Source organism: Erythrolamprus reginae, chromosome 1, assembly GCF_031021105.1.
Source record: "Erythrolamprus reginae isolate rEryReg1 chromosome 1, rEryReg1.hap1, whole genome shotgun sequence".
Lineage (NCBI taxonomy): Eukaryota > Metazoa > Chordata > Lepidosauria > Squamata > Dipsadidae > Erythrolamprus > Erythrolamprus reginae.
This window is the reverse complement of record NC_091950.1, coordinates 58485403-58507067: the sequence shown is the minus strand read 5'-3', so window position 1 is coordinate 58507067 and position 21665 is coordinate 58485403. Positions and strand designations below refer to the sequence as shown.

General features: G+C 39.1%; 2 protein-coding genes across 3 annotated transcripts in view; one reads left to right on the top strand and one right to left on the bottom strand.

Annotated features, from left to right (window-relative positions):
* The window catches only part of DGLUCY (D-glutamate cyclase), a 45782-nt gene extending 44209 nt beyond the window's left edge, over positions 1–1573 (top strand). For both annotated transcript variants that reach the window (XR_011559221.1, XR_011559220.1), the window contains exon 16: positions 1–1573. The gene's annotated coding sequence lies outside the window, so the exon portion shown is untranslated.
* The window catches only part of GPR68 (G protein-coupled receptor 68), a 28819-nt gene extending 7471 nt beyond the window's left edge, over positions 1–21348 (bottom strand). Inside the window, exon 1 of the mRNA XM_070753329.1 lies at positions 21258–21348. The gene's annotated coding sequence lies outside the window, so the exon portion shown is untranslated. The remainder of the gene's footprint in view (positions 1–21257) is intronic.
* Between the last annotated feature and the right edge of the window lie 317 nt (positions 21349–21665).

Genomic DNA, 21665 nt, shown 5'->3' with positions numbered 1-21665 from the left:
AGTTGGAAGGGACCTTGTAGGTCATCTAGTCCAATCCTTTCTCAAGCAGTATTCCTACACCATTTCAGACAAATGACCATCCAATCTTCTCTTGAAAGCCCTCCTGTGAGGAAGTTCCCACAACGTCCGAAGGAAAGCTGTCCCACTGGTTGATCGCGCTCCCTGTCAGGAGATTTATCCTTATTTCCAGGTTGGATTTCTCCTTGGTCAGCTTCCATCTATTATTCCTTGTCTGGCCATCTGGTGCTTTGGAAAACAACCTGACCTCCTCCTTTGTGGCAGCCCCTCAAATATTGGTACACTGCTATCATGTCACTGCTGTCTTTCTCTTCACCAGAGTGGCCATGCTTAGTTCCTGCAACCACTCTTCGTACGTTTTAGTTTCCTGTGCTGTGGGAAGAGGGCCAGTTTGTTGTCTTCAGTTTGGTCAGAAGTGAACTTATTTATTTCATTTATTTATTTTGTCCAATACACAATGAGGGTTTTAGTGGGTATATATCTATATACACATAGTAAAATACGGGGATGGAAGGCACTCTAGTGCACTTGTACTTGCCCCTTACTGACCTCTTAGGAATCTGGATAGGTCAACCGTAGATAATCTAAGGGTAAAGAGTTGGGGGTTTGGGGATGACACTATGGAGTCCGGTAATGAGTTCCACGCTTCGACAACTCGGTTACTGAAGTCATATTTTTTAACTTCCAAGTGAACTTTAAAAAAATCCTTAAAGAGCCTCCAAGGATGGAAAAGGAAACTTTTTTTAAATAAGCAAAGTATTGGTTCAAAGGGAAAGGAGCATACAAAGGTTGGACAATATTTCTATTGTTAACAGATTTGACTGTAGGGAAATGTGAGTATTATTTTTTCAAATCTCAATGTCAGGAAACAACCGTAGAAGACAACATTCCCATTTCTTGTCAATGACATTGTCTAAAATCACAAAGTATTTAATGCATTCAGATTACTACGAAGCTTCACAAACATCATACAAAAATAGTATATTTGTGTTGCTAAGTGAAACATTTATTGAGTTTTGCCCCATTTTACAACCTATTGTTAAGTGAACCACTGCAGTTGTTAATTCAGTAACATGGTTGTTAAGTGAATCTAGTTTCCCCATTAACTTTGCTAATCAGGAGGTCGCAAAAGTGGATCACATGACACTGGGATACTGCAACCGTCATAAGTATGAACCAATTACCAATTGTCTGAATTTTGATCACATGATTACAGGAATGCTACAATGGTGTTAAGTCCTTTTTTTTTCAGCAGTGTTGTAATTTTGGTCACTAAATGAACTGTTGTAAGTCGAGGACTATCTGAATTTACAATTCATCTTTGCCTGGTTTAGCCTCTCACCAGATTTTAATTTGATTTTTAGGGCAAACATTTTGACTGAGATCACAACTCACTCTTGATTTGCCTGCCATGTTGTGTCCTAGAAAAAAGAAAGGATCAGAGTGCTAAGGAAAAAAATTGTTTTTTGGTCTTCAGTGTTTCATTTACAATTTTCCAAATGCTGTTTTTCTTAAACTTTCTGCATTTAAAATAAATGGAACTCATATGAAGAACTATATATTGTATGGTAGTTGGTATTTGAATACAGGATTGCATAGTTAATAACACATTAGTAAGTAACTACAGGTATATTCTGAAAGTTGCCATTTTAAACAGGACTGAAATATTAAAACGAGACATAAACAATAGGCTAATTACTCATCTGCCCAATTTTCCCCTTAATGAGGATGCATATTACTCATTACATCAAGTAGAGGTCTGAGATTATTTACACTAGGAATTTCCGTGTCTGCTTGGCTTCCTTTTAATCAAAGAGCATATCATTCATATGAAAGTTATGGCTACAATTTGTAAAACAGCTTTTTCACCTTTCACCTAAAAGATGTAGGAACATTACAGAGTACAGTTCAGGATCAGTGATTCCCTTTAATAATTTATTTTCCCTTTTTTTTTAATCCCAAAGGCTAAATCTTGAATGCAACCAAAACACATTTCTTTTTAAATCTAAAATATGCAATTCATATCTATCAAACAGGCTTGTTAAACGTTCTTCTGCTCCATTCGTGTGTTTTCCAGTCCAGGCTGCTCGGCAGGCAGGCTCAGCAGGCTGACTTTTATTTTGTCAGCCCAATGGGGAAGGGGAAGGTACCTAGGAAATTGCCCTGTCTCTGCAGTATCGGTCATGTGACTGAGTGGGTGTAGCCAACTCAATGTCACTCACAGCTAGGTACCGCCCCACCTTGCTGTGAGTGACATTCAGTTGGCCACCCCCACTCAGTCACACAATATCCATCAAGCCACCAAATCCCCATTAAGCCATTCCCATCAAGCAAGCCACATCCACAGAACTGGTAGTAAAAAAAATTTGAAACCCACCACTGCTATCAAAGTTCAATATAAAGGCTCCTATCAATTGTAACTGATTGACTGACAATTAGAATGCTGAATATAATATTTCAGGAACTCTCTGGCATGATACCACATAAATAGTATCAAAACAATAAAACAAAAGTACATAACAGCATACATCTCGGAGAGAGGCAGCATACAAATCTAATTAATAATAATAATAATTATTATTATTATTGTCATTGTCGTTGTTATTGTTATTGTTATCTGTTTCAGCAGAATCGACCAAGTTTAATTTTTGAGAAGTCTACAAAAATATTTAGAGTGGGGCTTTAGATACGTATTGATGATTCTAGGCCAGTGTTTTTCAACCGGTGTGCCGCGACACACTAGTGTGTGGCGAGATATGGTCAGGTGTGCCGCGAGGCGGCTCCTGCAAGTGGGAGCTCCAGGGCTGAGGCTTCAGCCCTGGAGCTCCCACTTGCAGAAGCCACCCCCTGGCTATTGCCCACCGCCGCCGCTGCTATTGGCACCCTCCCGCGGGAGTCTGGCAAAGGTTGTTTTGAAAGTCGGCCCCCTCGCGCCCATGGCTTCTCGTTGCTAATAGCGGCGGCGGCAGGCAATAGCTGGGGGAGGGGCGGCTTCTGCAAGTGGGAGCTCCAGGGCTGAGGCTTCCACTTGTGGCTGTCCCCGCCCGATCCATCCTTCTCTTCGGCTTTCTTGGGGCGCAGCTCCTCCCACAGCGGTGGCTGCAGCGGTGTTGGCGATCCGGCCGCTAGCCGCTCCGAGCGCTGTGGGAATGCCAACCCCTCTCACAGACCCATCCCGGGCTGTCAGTAAAGGGGCTGCTTCCCATCCCCCTGCCAGCTTGCTCAGAATATTCAAACTAAGGAAAACCTTTGCCGGCCTCCACAGAGAAGAAAGGAAGAGAGAGAATGAGAGAGAGAGAGCAACAGAGAGAGAGAGAGAGCAACAGAGAGAGAGAGAACGAGAGAAAGCATGAGAGAGAGAGAAAGAAAATAAGAGAGAGAACGAGAGAGAGAGCAACAGAGAGAGAGAGAAAGAACAAGAAAGAGAAAGCATGAGAGAGAATGAACAAGAGAGAGAGAGAAAGAAAATAAAAGAGAGAACAAGAGAGAGAGAGAAGGAAAGCAAGAGAGAAAAAGAGAGATAGCAAGAGAGAGAGAAAGCAAGAGAGACAGCTAGGGAGAGGAAAGGAGAGAGAGAGAGAGAAAGGAGAACAAAAAGGGGAGAAAAAAGGAGAAATGAGAACATGATTGAGGCAGAGAATGAGAGGAGAGAGAAACAAAAGAGAGAGAGAGAGAGGTTATTCTTGAAGCATATGGTAAAAAGCACCCAAATAATAAGAAAAAAAACCCAGCCCACACCTGTTTTTGAAAAGAATAAAAGAGAAAAAAACCCCCAGCCCTCAACTGGTTTTGGAAATGGTTCGAGTGTGTATACACACACACACATAAGGGGGGAGGGAGAGAGACAGGGATGGAAAAAGAGGAGAAGTGAGAGGGAGAAGGAATGAGGGAAAAAGGGAGGAAGAGAGAGAAATAAGAAACATGAGATAGAAAAGGGGGAAAGACAGGAGAAGTACCCAGAAATGAGACAGTGGCATAAATTTGAGGAGGGATGATTGATGATTGACTGTATTTATAAGGGGATGTTACATGGGATTGTATATATGAGGGGGTTGTTTGTTTGTTTGTTTATTTGTTTATTTGTTTATTCATTAATTAGATTTGTGTCATTTTGGTTGGTGGTGTGCCCCAGGATTTTGTAAATGTCAAAAAAGGTTGAAAATCACTGTTCTGGGCAATATGGATCAATGGACTAGTGTAGACTTAAGAGATTATATGAGAGTCCAAAGAGCAGATGCGGAAAACAAGAGTAAGTACAAAGATAAAGACATGGAATATCTATTCCAGTGAATAGTTTTTTTCAATAAATTGATTATCACCAGCAGTTAATAATGGGGGAGGGGAGGGAATATTGTTTTTTATAAAACATTTTTATTTTTTTCCAGCAAACAATACATCATAAATCACAGTGTGTCATCTAGGTACAACATTTTAAATCAACATCTTTTCTTTTACCACTCCTTAATATACAAACAGCTATACAGTACTTTTCAATTAAATTTATCCTCTATCAAAATCTTCCCCTTTCATTTTATTTAACTCCATATCTTTTTTCATTTATATTCATTTTCTATCCAATGATAAAAATGCTCCCCATACATGATCATACTCTGATTCTTCTTTCCCTTTGATTGGCATTGTTAATCTGTTCATTTCTGCACATTCCAGTATTTTCTTAATTATCTCTCTTTTTGTAGGGATTTTACCTGCTTTCCAAATTTGTGCAAATACAATTCTTGCTGCAGTTATTCCATGAATGATCAAGTATACAATTTATTTACTATATTTCTGTGATAAAATGCCCAACAGGAACAGTTCTGATTTTAGGTCAATATGTTGCTGTCTTTTCTAACCACTTTCAAATTTGTCCCCAATAATTTTTCACTTCTGCACATGTCCACCACATATGATAATATGATCCCGGTGTCTGGTGCCATTTCTAACATTTAATTGATTTATCTTTAAACATTTTTTGCCAATCCTTCCGGTGCCATGCCATCTATACAACATTTTGTACACATTCTTCTTATATGCTGTTGCTGTTGTTAGTTTATAATTTCTTCCCCATAATTGCTGCCATTTATTCAACTCTATTGTATATCCGAATTTTTTTGCCCATGCTATCATTGTTTCTTTCACTTGCTTTTCTTCTAATTCAATGCTAAATAAATAACTATACAATTTTTTAATCATTTTGTCCTCTGTTCCTGTAAGTATTTCCTGCATTGGCTGCCGATCAGTTTCCGGTCAAAATTCAAAGTGTTGGTAATGACCTATAAAGCCCTACAGGGCATCGGACCAGAATACCTTCAGAACCGTTGGCTTCTCCGAGTCCCGTCGACTAAACAATGTCATTTGGCAGGCCCCAGGGGAAGAGCCTTCTCTTTGGCAGCCCTGGCCCTCTGGAATCAACTCCCCCCGGAGATTAGAACCGCATCCACCGTCCTTGCCTTTCGTAAGTTACTGAAGACCCACCTATGTTGCCAGGCATGGGGAAATGGAGAAATCCCCAGGCTTATATAGTTTATGTATGGTATGACTGTGTTGTATGGTTTTAATGATGGGTTTTTAGATGTTTTTTAAATATTGGATTTGTCACTTGTTATTATTGTTGTGAGCCGCCCCAAGTTTTCAGAGAGGGGCAGCATACAAATCTAATAAATAATAATAACAATAATAATAATAATAATAACCTATTTGCTAGGTAGCAAATGACCTATTTGCTAGGTAGCTTTAGTGAAGCATTGCATAACTAGAAGTCTAGTTGACCTATCACTATAACCTGTCCTCAAAAGTTGTTGTAAAAATGTGCGAGAGAGAAATAAAATGATTCTCCTAGCTGTAAAATATTTTGTTCACTCATCCCCCAAGCCTGTTGTTGATTTCACCAAATAAGAGTTTTATTTGAAAAAAAGTGAAGCTTATATTATATTTATACAAGTTATTTTAAACAAAACCAGAATGTTACCAGGCACAGGCTCAAACACTGACTGCTGCACTCCCAATATGCAATTAAATAACCGATGTTAAACAGGAAATCAACTAAAAAGAGAACTGGGCTACAGCCAACAACAGCTGAACCACCTCAAGCAGAGAGAATAGGAACAACAAGTTACCTCACGCTAAACCTATTTTAATATAAGCAGCTTGAAAATTACACAAGCAAATTATACAACAGGGAAAGTGCAATACAGACATCTCAGATCAGTAAAGTAAGATGTGTAAAACATCAGGAATGTAGGTTATACAAATATTTCAAGTATCTAAATTTTTTGCAGCGGAAGTTATATATCGAGTTATCATTTTGGTTCCATCTTTCATAATAGCTCAGGCAGTAAAATCTCAAGCATTGATGAACAGTGTTGGAACAGATTATGGTATACATTCTTATACACCCCAGTTCAGGCCTCTCATTGCTTTATGGGTACAGGAATAATTAACATTGTCCTCCTCCCACTCTCAGCTCAGGGCGAATATACCTGCGTTACCCGCTTCAATTAAAAGCTGTTTTTTGTCCTCCAAGCCATCTTAAGTCATTTGAAGCAGATGGTCTCCATCACTTTGTTCCATTCTAGAAGCAGCCCCAGTGTCCAGCTGTTGTGGCTTGCATGTCTCCTTCTCCCCTTCCATGGCTGATAGTTACCTTGGACAGCCATTTTGACCTTTGATGACAGGCTGCTTGGTTCTCTGCTAGCTGGCAGTTGCTCTTTTTGTAATATTTGGATTGATCCAGAAATGGGCCATTAAGTTGACAAACTATCCTCACTGGGAGAAATGAGAGCTCCATCCAACCTCACATTAGCCAGTGAAAACCCTTCTCAGTTACTGCCTACTTGATAAAGCATGCTCCCCTTAGAAACATAGAAAGAAGATTGATGGCAGAAAAAGACCTCATGGTCCATCTAGTCTGCCCTTATACTATTTCCTGTATTTTATCTTAGGATGGATATATGTTTATCCCAGGCGTGTTTATTTTCAGTTACTGTGGATTGACCAACCACAACTTGGAAGTTTGTTCCAAGGATCTACTACTCTTTCAGTAAAATAATATTTTCTCATGTCGCTTCTGATCTTTCCCCTAACTAACGTTGCTTTCGCAGCCCTTGCTTACAATACTGCCACACTTCATTTTCCTTTAAAACATCTTAAAGCTCAAAGGTAGGATTGCTGCTACCCTGTTTTTATAACAATCCTTCCTTGTTTCCATGGTCCTTCCGAGCAAGGTAGGAAATAGAGCAGGCAAAGATTCCACTTATTGGGTGCTACCAGTACACCCTCTGGGATCGTTGTGGGAGCAGGCATCTCTAGTGTGGGCGCCCATCGGCACAAGATTTGGCTTCTGCACATGCACAGCAAGTGAAATCTCATGCAAGGATGATCTCACGTGTGAGATTTCACCGATTTTCAGCTATTTCTTTGCTTCCATACATGTGCGGTGTTGTGGTTAGCTCTGGCCCAGCTCCTGCCCCAAGGAATGTGGAAGTGGATGTGGGGGAGACATCCACATGCCGCAGGCATGTTTTGCTCCCAGTAGAATCTGCCGACGAAGTCTCCCCTGACCAAGGAAGGGTGAGTGACTGGGAAGAGGGGAGTTTGGCAGACAGCCCAGGAGGAGATCAATCATCTGTATCATCCCTGGATTCTGAGCAAGAATTAATGACACATCCGTGCATGCATAGAGTGATGCATAGGAGACAACAACTGAAGGATTATTACAAGAGAAAATGAGGCCACCTGTGGTTGGGCGGAGCTGCTGTAATTAGTGCTACAGATAAAAGTGCAGCCTGGTGTTTTAGCCTGATGGCAGTTTATCTGATTCATTGTTTCATCAAGATCGTGGGTTTTGCTGTTCAGGATTGTGTGTGTGGTTTGCCATGGGTTTGCCATGGGTTAATAATTCTCAAAGTCAGAACACTTTTCATTTTCAAATTGTATCTCTCACCATAAAGCTTCCCCCATGTTCTTGTCTACTCATTTCAGTTCTTCAGTACCTGTTATATATTATCACACTACAACTGGACACAGCACTCCAGGTGTGGTCTGACCAGGTCTGCATAACACATAGTACATTTTCCATGTTTTTAACATTATACCTCTGTTGAAGTAGCTATGGCTGAATTGGCATTTTTTTTAGTAACTGCAGTACACTGCTGCTTTCAGGTTGATATGTGGTCTACCAAAGTCCCACTTCCTTCTTATAGGTGTGTCTGCTGCAGAATTGTTTTTTCCTGCCTAACTGCAGCACCTTAATGTTTTTATGACTGAACAACATTTTCTTCAAATCCATTTGAATCTTGATCTTTCTTCTGGAGGGTTGGGAAATTGTGCATATTTTATGAGCATCCCTTTTATACCCTCAACCAAATCATTTATAAAGATGTTGAAAAGAGCTGAGCTCAGGACAAGCCTTGTAATACCGCACTGCATACCTCACTCTATGTGGACATAGATCCGTTAAGGACCACACATTGGTTATGGTTGTTCAGCCAAGTATGAATGCATCTGGCAGAGGGATCACTCCAGATTTTGCAAGTTTAACGAGAAGTTGGTCTACTTTATCAAATAATTAAGAACACAACAAATGGTCCTTAGTTATTGACTATTTGATGTCCATTCAAAATTTTGACAGTGCTGAATGAGCAATACTTATGACCTTTCATTACAATTCCAGGAGTTGTACCTTAATTTGATGAGAATAATGATGAGCCGAGGTGGTGCAGTGGGTAGAGTGCAGTACTGCAGGCCACTAAAGCTGACTGCTAGATCTGCAGGTCAGCGGTTCAAATCTCATCACCGGCTCAAGCTTGACTCAGCCTTCCATCCTTCCGAGGTGGGTAAAATGAGGACCCAGATTGTGGGGGCAATATGCTGGCTCTGTTACAAAGTGCTATTGGTAACATGTTGTAAGCCGATAGATAGATAGATAGATAGATAGATAGATAGATAGATAGATGGATGGATGGATGGATGGATGGATGGATGGATGGATGGATGGATGGATGGATGGATGGATGGATGCTTTATGGTCACACAGTCATCATTTGCAATTTTCCCTTCAGTGGGGAAGCTAAAGGTTATAGGGTGCTCTGGTAAATCTTCCTCCACCCTTCCTGCATACATGGCATAGGACCAGATTATCTCTGAGACCGCCTTCTGCCGCATGAATCCCAGTGTCTGGTGAGGTCCCACAGAGTTGGTCTCCTTAGGGTCCAGTCGACCAAACAATATCAGCTGGCAGGGCCTAGGGGAAGAGCCTTCTCTTCTGGGGCCCCCAGCCCTCTGGAATCAGCTCTCCCTGGAGATTCGCACTGCCCCCACCCTCCTTGCCTTCTGAAAGAGTTTAAAAACACATCTTTACCGCCAGGCCTGGGGACATTAGACCTTCCCCTGACCAATAAATGTTGTTAGTGTGATTAAAATGGTCACCTAACATCAAAAACATCATCAAAAAAGCACAACAAAGAATGTTCTTTCTGCGCCAGCTCAGGAAGCTCAAACTGCCCAAGGAGCTGCTGATACAGTTCTACAGAGGAATCATTGAGTCTGTCATCTGCACCTCTATAACCGTCTGGTTTGGTGCTGCAACCCAACAAGACCGACACAGACTTCAGAAGATAATCAGAACTGCAGAAAAAACAATCGCTGCCAACCTGCCTTCCATTGAGGACCTGTATACTGCACGAGTCAAAAAGAGGGCGGGGAAAATATTTACTGACCCCTCACATCCTGGACACAAATTGTTTCAACTCCTACCCTCAAAACGTTGCTACAGAGCACTGCACACCAAGACAACTAGACACAAGAACAGTTTTTTTCCGAACACCATCACTCTACTAAACAAATAATTCCCTCAACACTGTCAGACTTTCTACTAAATCTGCACTTCTATTCTACTAGTTTTTCTCATCATTCCTATCACCCATTTCCTCCCATGTTGACTGTATGACTGTAACTTGTTGCTTATATCCTAAGATTTTTATTAATATTGCTTCTTCATTGCTTATTTGACCCCTATGACAATCATTAAGTGTTGTACCACATGATTCTTGACAAATGTATACTTTATTTTATGTACGCTGAGAGCATATGCACCAAGACAAATTCCTTGTGTGTTCAATCACACTTGGCCAATAAAAAAAATCTATCTATCTTATTTATTTATTTATTTGTTTGTTTGTCAAACAAGTATAGTATTATAGTACATATTAATATAACATAACATAACGTAAGTAGAACGTAGTAATAGAAAGGATAATAAGACAGTAAGACAGGGACATTAGGCACATAAGTGCACTTATGCACGCCCCTTACAGACCTCTTAGAAAAGGGGAGAGGTCAATTGTAGATAATGTAAGGTTGAAGATTTTGGGGTTGGGGGAAGCAACAACAGAGTCAGGTAATGAGTTCCAGGTGGTGACCACTCTATTGCTGAAATAGTATTTTCTGCAGTCAAGTTTGGAGCAATTTACATTCAGTTTGTATCTATTACATGCTCTTGTGTTGTTGTTGTTAAAGGTGACGTAGTCACTGACAGGGTGTTTTAAAGTTAGAATTTTAAAGAATCTTTTTAGTATATTAATTGGGTAAACTGTATTGTTATGTTTTTGGTATATGCTGTGAGCGGCCCCGAGTCCGCGGAGAGGGGCGGCATACAAGTCCAATAAATAAATAAATAAAATGTGTGCTGCACCCTTCTTCTCTTGGAATCCCTGAACTAGCTGCACTGTGCCTTCTTTCTCTCAGATTCTGTCTATTTGCATATAGCCTCTCCTTATACATATATGCTTTCCTTCCCTGGCTCTCATTCATTCAGTGCGACACCTCCTCCCCCAACTCATGTACAGCTGGCACAGGGCCTCTCACAACCCACTCTACCCATGTATGGCATTCCTCTACTGCTTAGTGGAGACCTCATCACTTCCTGCTTAGTGCCAAGCCCATCTTGGGGATACAATGGCATCCAGGACTGTTTGTCATTATCATTGCTAAGTGATACAGTCATGTGACATTGAGTATTACCATCATATTGCTTAGGGATGGCAAACATTCTGGTCCCAGTTGCCATCAGAATCCTAGGATTGTCTGTGCAATACATAGGATTACCTCGGTGCACTAATTTAGTCATATTTTCAAAGAAAGCAATATGATTTATCTAGCTGGACCTTTTTATATGGAGCCTTGTTTCTTAATGTTTGCAAATATAGTACCAGTAATTATGTTTTTCCAAGATTGTCCCAGATCCCAACTGACAGTTGTCTGTAGTTTCCTGCATCTGCTTCCCCACCCTCCCATTTTAAAATATTGTGAAATCCTTAGCTCTTCTTTAGTCCTTTGGCACAAGGCCTGAGCTCCAGAGCTTCTCAAATATTTCAATGTCTCTGATGTGATGTGGCCAATTCCTTTAACACCCTGGGAAGTAATCCATCTGGTCAAGGCTACCAAGTGTTCTTTCACCAATTCTGCACTAGTGTGCCTTCCGTCCCCTGTCCAATTGTCTCTCCTATATTTTATATATCTTTCCTCCCATCCATATATCCTTCCTCTACTCTTCATTGATGTATTCTATTCTCATATCTCTTCTTCTATCCCTTCCCTGATATTTACTACTACACGTTTTTATTCTCCTTAACTTTCAATTTGTATTGGACAAAATAAATAAATAAATATAAATAAATAAATAAAATAAAATAAATTCTTTACTATTTATGTCTGCCTTTCTTTTCCCTCCCTCCCCCCAGTGTTACTTCTAAAAGTCAAACGTTTTCGTTTTGTAAAAAGATGCAAAATAGGAATTAAGCAATTCTACTTTCTCCCTATTGCCTGTAACCATTTGCCTTCTCCAACTAGTTGTCCAATTTTTCCCTCAACTTTCTTCTTGTTTTAGACCTATCCAAATAATCCTTTCTTGTTATTCTTGGCATTCATTGCAAGCCTCAACGGCTGATGATCCTTAGCTTTTCTGCTCCCATCCATGCAGATGCTGCCTCTTTACTGATAATCTACTCGTTATATAAAAATATCATATACTTTTTCTTAGTGTCGTTTTTGTTTCTCAGTTCATTAGTGTTCTGTCTGGGTCACTCCAGAAGCCAATACCAACCCAAAAAGAGAATCCAGACACACTGGTAAAAGGCAAAGGCAGTTTTATAAAATTCAAGAAAAACACAGGTAACAGAAAATGTCCTTACAAACAGGAAAAATGCTGTATCTTCAGATATATCCACGAAGGCAAAAGTCCATGCAGCAATACAGAATTCTTGCTGCCAAGCCGAGGCTGTAGATAGCAGATCTACACCTCCCACGGGTCTTCCAAAGCTGCTGGGCCACAAGCCAGGAACAGAGACGCCGAGAAACAACACAGGATAACGCAACTCCAAACTGATACCACTCCACATGGCTTCAAGGGCTTGCCTGCCTTTTAAACCCTGCTAAGGAGGACCACATCCAAACCCAGCTGTTCCTAATTCAGTGCTGATAATACTTCTTTAATTGCTCCTTTCTTTGATCTGACCGTCTCTTTCGCATGTCAGTGACGGCTTGAGCGTCATCACCTAATGACTCCAAACTACTGGCTGGGGAGAGCCCCCCCCCCGGGACTCTCATGCTGTTCTCCTTCATCCCATTCCTGATTTTCCTCTCCCCCGTCCGACTGTTCAGCCCCCTCCTCTTCGCTGTCCTCCTCCTCCGGGCATGGAGCTAGCAGAGACACAGCCGGTCCCTGAGCAGCCTCAGGCTGAACCACAACAATTAGAAGGTTCTTGGTACAAGTACTTTCCATGTTTCCCCCTGACTATCTTTAGCATTTGCACATTTTTTTAAAAAACTGAAAGCAAGATGGTAGTGCATGTGCAGTGTTGGAAACTTAGCTTCTGTGCATGCGCAGAAGAAAAAATCAGGAAAAAATTAAAAATAAATTCCAAAAGAAAAATTCCCAAAAAATGATGGCACACCCATAAACTGGAACCGACAGAACTGGCTACTTGATGTCACCAGTGGTATAGAATTAGTGCAAACTGGGAGGAACCCACCTCTGATCTAGGAGCCTCGGTGTTGCAGTGGTTAGAGTACAGTTCTGCAAGCTACTTCTGCTGATCATCAGCTATCAGCAGTTTGGCAGATTGAATCTCAGTAGGCTCAAGGTTGACTCAGCCTTCCATCCTTCCAAGGTCGGTAAAATGAGGACCCAGATTGTTGGGGGCAATATACTTACTCTCTGTAAACTGCTTAGAGAGGGCAGTAAAGCACTGTGAAGTGGTATATAAGACTACATGCTATTGCTATAGCTAATGCTATTACATGGTCTCTCTCTCTCCAAGGGTCCCTACCACTAACACTTCTTTAACTTATCCACTGTTAGTATTAAATCTAATATAAGAGATCCTGTAGCTCTTATCTTTTCCTTTAAAAACTTGAAAAAAAGTCACTGATTACAGACCTATATAAAATATAGTGGTACTCCAGCAAAGATATATGGCACAATGACTTATACATAATATTTTGAGTAAATTATCAAGTATGAGCTAGTTCTCACAAGTGCCATATTTGATTTGAACTAACTCTTATATGCCTAAATTTTATATAGTGATGAACAATTTAAGCACATATATTGACTGTACCTGTATGTTCAAAACAAGTCATTTTTAAGCTATCGTGTGACAATGCATGAATCAATATAAACTCCTCTCAGTCTGTTCACTCTGAACTCAAATGCTATTGTGTAGTTTAACTCAATAATTTCCTCTGTTGGTTCTATTCTTAGAGAGGTAATCATGCTGGCAATTTGCAACCTGAACCATGGATTATATCCAAATATAGCTAGTTAGTAAACACAAAAAGAAAAGCTCTTTAAACACTCATGAACTGCCAATTCTGTTTCAACAAATACACTTAAAACCAGGACTACAGCTAATCAAAAGGTATAGTATTTTAGGTTTCACTATAAGAAAGAATTGTTATTCTGTTTGCCCATGCAAAACCTCTGGAAGGTCTTGCCATTATTTCCAATTTATTAATGAACTGTGATTGAACTTTCATGTCAATACATGCAGTCTGTTCAGAAAAATTACATATCTACTTTTGATGGTCACAGATTACCTGCTGCTAGCAGGACATTAAATATCAGGAATTATGGGCAATCAATTAGACACCCTGTTTCAAGTTGGACTTTGGCAGAGGAAACCTTTGATCAAGGAGAAAGTGGTACTAGCACAACAGTATGAAAATAGCATAATAAAGTTTAAGATGGGGGAAAACAATATACAGTTAGGAAGTGAGTAAAACTCCTTATTTATAAACTCGCTAGAAGCTTATTTTTATCATTTTCCAAATAATCAGGATTATAAATTCAGCAAGCAAATGGATTAATGGTTAGTGAAATTCCTTACACAAGGGGAAATTGTTTAATTGTTTCCAAAGGCAACAATTATACTATGTAGCATTAAACACAGGATTAAGTAATATGTGTGCTACCATGTGCAGTATTTCAATTTTTGCTATGTTCAACAGAGAAATGGCAATATGACTTTGGAAGCATCTTAGATATGCAAAAACCAATTGACAGAACCTCCCTCAAACCTTTTACTTAATCACCTTGAGATTCCACTTGCCTTGAATATGATCTTATCGACAACAACATCGTCAATTCTCTTTATTTTTTTCTGACTTTCTTTTGTGTCAGCTCATCTGTTTGAAACTTATAAATCACAGCAACTTTTGCAAAACTTTGAATAACCAATGAAGAGTTTCTAATGTATGAACTCCCACAAGGTGCTTCTAGAACAAAAACTTTTTTGGTACTCATACGTTTTTTTAATATAGTGTTGAATTTCAAATTCAACAAAACCCTGAAAGGCTTAGATCTTTGGAAACAGAAATGTATGTAATGGAACCTTCACTAATATCATTGTGTGCATATATGTGTCTGTCTGTGCATGTGTAAGAGCAATATACAATATAGCCAAGAAGGTTTCAAGAGTTGTAAACCTAATCCTACGTAGCTTCTGCTCTGGCAATCTCACACTAGTTACCAGAGCTTACAAAACTTTTGCCAGACCCATCCTCGAATACAGCTCATCTGTTTGAAACCCATATCACATCTCAGACATTAACACCCTTGAAAATGTCCAAAGATACTTCACCAGAAGAGCCCTTCACTCCTCCACTCGAAATAGAATACCCTATGAGACTAGACTTTCAATCCTGGGCCTAGAAAGTTTAGAACTAAGATGCCTTAAACAAGATCTAAGTATTGCCCACAAGATTATATGCTGCAACGTCCTGCCTGTCAGCGACTACTTCAGCTTCAACCACAACAACACAAGAGCATACAACAGATTTAAACTTAATATTAACTGCTCCAAACTTGACTGTAAAAAATATGACTTCAGTAACCAAGTTGTCGAAGCGTGGAACTCATTACCGGACTCCATAGTGTCATCCCCAAACCCCCTACACTTTACCCTTAGATTATCTACGGTTGACCTATCCAGATTCCTAAAAGGTCAGTAAGGGGCGAGTACAAGTGCACTAGAGTGCCTTCCGTCCCCTGTCCTATTGCTCTCCTATATCTCCTATACCTTTCTTCTATTCCTATATCTCTTCTTCTATTCTTTCATTGATATGTTCTATTACTATACCTTCTTTTCTATTATTTCTTAGATATACAGTATTTTACTATGAGTATCTCCTCTATAACCTTCATCATGTATTTTACTATGTGTATATAGATATATACCCACTAAAAACCCTCATTGTGTATTGGACAAAATAAATAAATAAATAAAATAAAAATAAATAAAAGAGTGAGAGAACATGAGTGCAGATACGTGCATACTTCATCATTGCTAAACGTTTGCAGTCACTACCTTCTACCACTTCAAATCTATATACACCACAAGCCGAGCTGGCGCAGTGGGTAGAGTGCAGTACTGTAGGCTACTAAAGTTGACTGCTAGATCTGCAGGTCAGTGGTTCAAATCTCATCACTAGCTCAAAATTGACTCAGCCTTCCATCCTTCCGAGGTGGGTAAAATGAGGACCTGGATTGTGGGGGCAATAGCCTAGCTCTGTTAAAAAAGTGCTATTGCTAACATGTTGTAAGTCGCTCTGATCTAAGGAGAAGGGCGGCATTTAAAAATTAATTAATGAAATAAATAAATAAATACCATTTCAGAAAAAAGAAGTGTGCAATTATATTGACTGTAAATTACTCAGAGTCTTACACTTACATTAGCAAGAACTCTACTAAATCACACCAAGGGCATCAACTGCAGCTTTCTGGTTCCTTCAGATCACTTAGGGGCCAAATTGCTATTAAGCCAAATATCTGCCTCCAATTCTGAAACTTTACTGGGACTATTAAAACACTGACAATTATTCTGATTCTTTGCAAATATTAGGGCAGTGCAGTATTTTAGCATGATAAGTGCAGAAACATTGTTTTCCACGTTTGTGATACAATGGCTTAAAGATACGATCCATGCCATCTGAAGACAAAAATTGCACATAATTATTTTCTTTTTAAAAATCTTGCTTTTTTCCTTCCCGTTAAATCACTCACAGGAAACCCAGATATCCGGAGAAAACAGACTCTACTCATAACAGTAATTACCATCCATCAGAGATATCGTAATAATTATTACCGATATTTTGCCAGATGCCTTTCTATGTGCCAGCTTTGTAACTAGCCTCTCCTTTTGGAGCCCATTATATTCTACACTGGATTCTTTCTACTGTTTTCTTCACCGCAACTCCATGAAGTGGGTTGAGATGGAAGAATGTGGGTAGCCCAAAATCATACAGCAAGTTTCCTGGCTAAGGCCAGCCTTGGGTCTCGATCTCCTAGGTCCTATTCCAGCTCCTGTTTTCAGTGGGAGGCAATAGTTCATATTTAAGAAAAATAAATTCCAGTGGGGTTAAGTTCTATTTTCTCTTTGTTTGTTTTTTATAAGTTTGCTTACTGGATTTTTGTACCAATGCAACAAAATTCATTTTTTTAATTGAACACTTTTGAAAAAACACAAACAATTGCAAGTGGGCACATGACAGATAAATGAAAAGATATATAATACAAATGGATAAACCAGAAATGTTAAAATGTGAAGATTACAGCTTTCTAAAACACTGTCTATTATGAATGATGGCATATATCAGGTAGATATAGAGAGAGAGATAGAGATAGATGTATAAATATAGATGATATATAAAATTTGTTAGGGCTCTGCTAGGTGCACAAGGTGCATGAAGTATTCAGCCCTCATGGACATGCATGCACAATTACTTTTTGCTGGAAAGATAGAGAACGTATGTTTTCCAGATGTTATAATTCATAACATATAATACATTCATAATATTTAGCTTTTAAAGCAGTGTTTCCCAACCTTGGCAACTTGAAGATATCTGGACTTCAACTCCCAGAATTCCCCAGCCAGCACTGTTTTAAAGAACAGGCTTCAATATGCTCAATCCCCTTGAAGCTATGTTCAATTTTAATGAAACAATCTTGCTATCCTAGGCTTTGGAAAACCAGCACCGTGATACCCCTGAGAGAAGAAAAGGCAGCTACTGAATTTTGCCTTGCTGGACAGCTCCTTCATTTCTTAATGTTGTTTCATGATTTCTTATGTAACATTTCCAGGGAAATATTTCGCCACACTGATGATGAACAACAAAATATCCACTAATGGATTGTTGGTTTTGTGTCATTTGAAGTTAGTTCTTTAGAGAATTAAAATCGATGATTAATCAGAAATGACTAACGTTTAAAAGCTCTTTAATAGAACTCAGGCAAAAGTAAACAGAAAATCCATTTGCATTTACTAGAAATGTGTAAACATCATTGTGAAATCCAAAAGTGCATCCCAGAGGTGAAACGTTCCTGGTTTGGGTGTACCAGACTGTGGTTCAAGACCCAGTAGTGACCACAGCACAAGGCTTCACCCACTCGCCCAGGCGCTGCCATTTGGGTTCTTCTATCCTCTGCGCTACTGGGTCTCTGACCACTAGCAGGCACACCCGAACTGGAAGCATTTCACCCCTGGTGTACTACCCTCTTATCTGCTGCAAGATACAGAGCTATGAAATTTAACATTTTCTCCAGGAAAGCAAAACCAACAAATATTAAAAAATATACATAGAATATCTGTTGTCCATATATATAAATATATATAATATATTTATTGCATTTGTATGCCGCCCCTCTCCGCAGACTCGGGGCGGCTAACAACAGCAGTAAAACAGTACAACAAAATCCAATACTAAAAAAACAGTTAAAAACCCATTATATAAAAACCAATCATACATACAAACATACCATACATAAAATTGTGAAGGCCTAGAGGGAAAGTGTATCTTAGTTCCCCCATGCCTGGCGGCAGAGGTGGGTTTTAAGCAGCTTACGAAAGGCAAGGAGGGTGGGGGCAATTGTGTCTACATTGTGATCATCTCAGTTTAAGTCACAGAGATTCTGTACCTACACAGATATTTTATAGTGAGGCAATTGTTCTGGCTTTACTCACAAAGGATCCCATCCAGATGTTTAGCGTTTGAAGTGATAAGATAGATTACGGTAATACTTTTTTATTCAATGCTGCAATTCTGATCAATTAAAAAGTTCTTGTATTTTGAATTTCCCATATACTGCTGTTTGTCAGCCACTGAGCTCAGTGGACCACAAATATTGGAAGGGATTACATTTTCATAGGTTGCTACATGGAAAAAAAGGAGGAAATCAGGATTTCTCTCTCTGTGTGTGAAATGAACTCAAGAATTTTTGGAAAGTCCCTGTATGTAGAAAAATCCTCAGCTTACCATCACAATTTAGCCCAAAGTTTATGTTGCTAAATGAGAAATTTGTTCATTGAATTTTGTTCCATTTTATGACTTTTCTTGCCAGATTTGTTAAGTGAATCATTGCAGTTGTTAAATTAGTAGCACAACTGTTAAGAGAATCTAGTTTCTCCATTGACTTTGCTTGTCGAAAGGTTGCAAAAGAGGATCACGTTATTTATTTATTTATTTACTTACTTACTTACTTACTTAATTTATTTATGAATAAATAATTGGATTTATATGCTGTCCCTCTCCAAGGACTCAGATCCTGGGACACTGCTACCATCATAAATATGAATCAGTTGACAAGCATCCAAATGTAAATCATGTGACCATGGGGATGCTACAATGGTCATAAGTGTGAAAAATGGTTGTAAGTCTTTTTGCAGTGCCATTATGACTTGGTCACTAAGTGAACTGTTGTAAGTTGAGGACAGCCTGCTACCAATGTGGGCCTTTTGTACTGTTCTAAAGGGATGCTTGTTTATTGTGGGATCTTTTTAGTACTCAAAGCAAATGTTCTATTATTCTTAACATGCTAATCACATACAAACATTATTTGCATATTTTTAACTACCATGCAATCACTATAAATCTGCTGCCCCATGGCGTGCACATTAATGTTACTAGCATTAAAGAGTTAAACATTAAATATTTACATGCAGAAAGGTGGTCTTATTTCCACGCTATTTCCTGCACGCAAGCCTTTTTCTTATAGGAAATGGGTCACATCTGAAGCGGATGAAAACAATGGGACGTTTTAAGTGAAAAGGATAGGCATGGCTTAAAACTATATATAGCATATAATACTGAGTTGGCAAACATTTGTTCCAGTCCAATGGAACAAACTGCAAATAAATGACTACTTCATCTGCCACGTGGGTGTTGTGATGAAAAAAGGAGTCATATTTTTTTTTTTAAGTTTAATAAATGGACTTCTGCCTGATGAATTTGTCTGAGAGATGTTATCTACAATTCGGGCAAAATAAACTTCCATTACTGACATGCATTTTAGATCAGACATGTGAACAATAATGGTGGCAAACATGGGTCTACATGAAGATCTAAAATGGATATAAACGTTGAATTTGCATGTACCTTCACGCACACAGAGTCCTTCCACTTCATTGTTTAACTTACATAGAAAAGTAGCACAATTTAAAAAGCAGAAATATATTTATATCTTTGTATCCCACCTTTAATATTTTACAAATATTTTTACAAATAATTCAAGGTGGCAAACAGCCAAAACATTTCCCTCCTCCTATTTTCCCCACAACTACAACCCTCATGAGGAGATTTGGGCTGAGTTGTTTCTTCCCCCAAGCCCAAAATCTTCAACCTTATATTATCTACAATAGACCTCTCCCTTTTTCTAAGAAGTCTGTAAGGGGCGTGCATAAGTGCACCTTTGTGCCTACCGTTCCTGTCCTAATGTCTATCTCTACTTTATACAGTACTTATATTATGTTAAACATACTACAATACAATACTATATTTGTATGACAAATAAAATAAAATAAAAATAAATAAATAACGTGTCATCTGTTCTGCATTGAACTGTCTCACTATTAAGTTAGAATTGATTTCCTAACAATGCTTGACCTTTCATTGGAGATATATGTTCTGACTTCCTTAAGGCTCTTCCAACTGTGTCTTCTTTTGTTGCTTTATCAGTAGCACTGGCTGGCATTCTGGGGAATATTCCCCAGTAGCTGTACAACTTTTTGATGTTTCTCGTAAGGTTTGCCAAAGGTTTGAGCACATTTTTCCAAAGTAACTCAGCTTCCCTTGAATGCTGAATTTCTAACGCACCCAGACATCTTGTTCACTTACTCATTCAGCATCCTGTCATTCTGTTCAATCTGAGTATTTAAAGCAGCATATTCTTTTCATAAAAAATTCAAATATATAAAATCAAATGCAAAGCAATCGAGGCACAAAAAGTAAGACTTAAAAGACCCACTTTCCTCTGAGTGCGAACCAGACTTGTAGCATTAGGAATGTGTGTGTTCGCCTCAAAATATAAAACCCCAGGCAGCTTAGTAGAAAGTATTTTTCCTCTTTTGAACAAGGATTTTATAACATGCCTCCATCAATGTCTATTCAAAACTTCATTCACTTTAACAGGAATCGATCCACTTGCAATACACATCCATTTCAACACCTTGGCTGCCCACAATTTCAGTTCAAATAAAGAACGCAAATCCAGCTGAGTTATTTCAAAAGAAAGTCTTCTAGGGGTCAAAGGCATTTGTATGGGTTCTCTATGTAATCCCAGCCATTTCCAACCTTTTAAAAGTTCAGAAATAAAGATGCCACTATTTAGGGAAACTCACACCTACATAGCATTGAATTGTTTGCGGCCGCCCGGTTTTCACAGCTATTACTTAAAATGAGTTGACGCTCACCTAGAGAAAAGCGCAGGCAGAGTTCCCTGGAAGTGGTGAAAAGTTCTCCTTTCTGTGAAATGGAGCTTCTGCATCGGAGCTTAAGCAAGGCTTGTCTGACTAACCTCCTCCCAAAGAAGAGTTGTCTGAGACTGATCAGGAGGAGGAGCAGCAGCAGCAGCAGCAACAGATCAGCTGCTCTGTCACAACCCACAACCCTGCCCTGCCCAGATGAATTGGTGGCAACTCCACCAGATGCGTCTCAGCGTTTTCTTTAAGCTATCATTTATTTATTTATTTTTATTTTGTCAAATGCGCAATGTAGGATTCAGAGGATATAATCATAGTAAAATATAGTAATAGAAGAATAAAGATAAAACATTAGGAATACAGTAATATGGAAGGAATAATCATGGGGAATAATAGGAT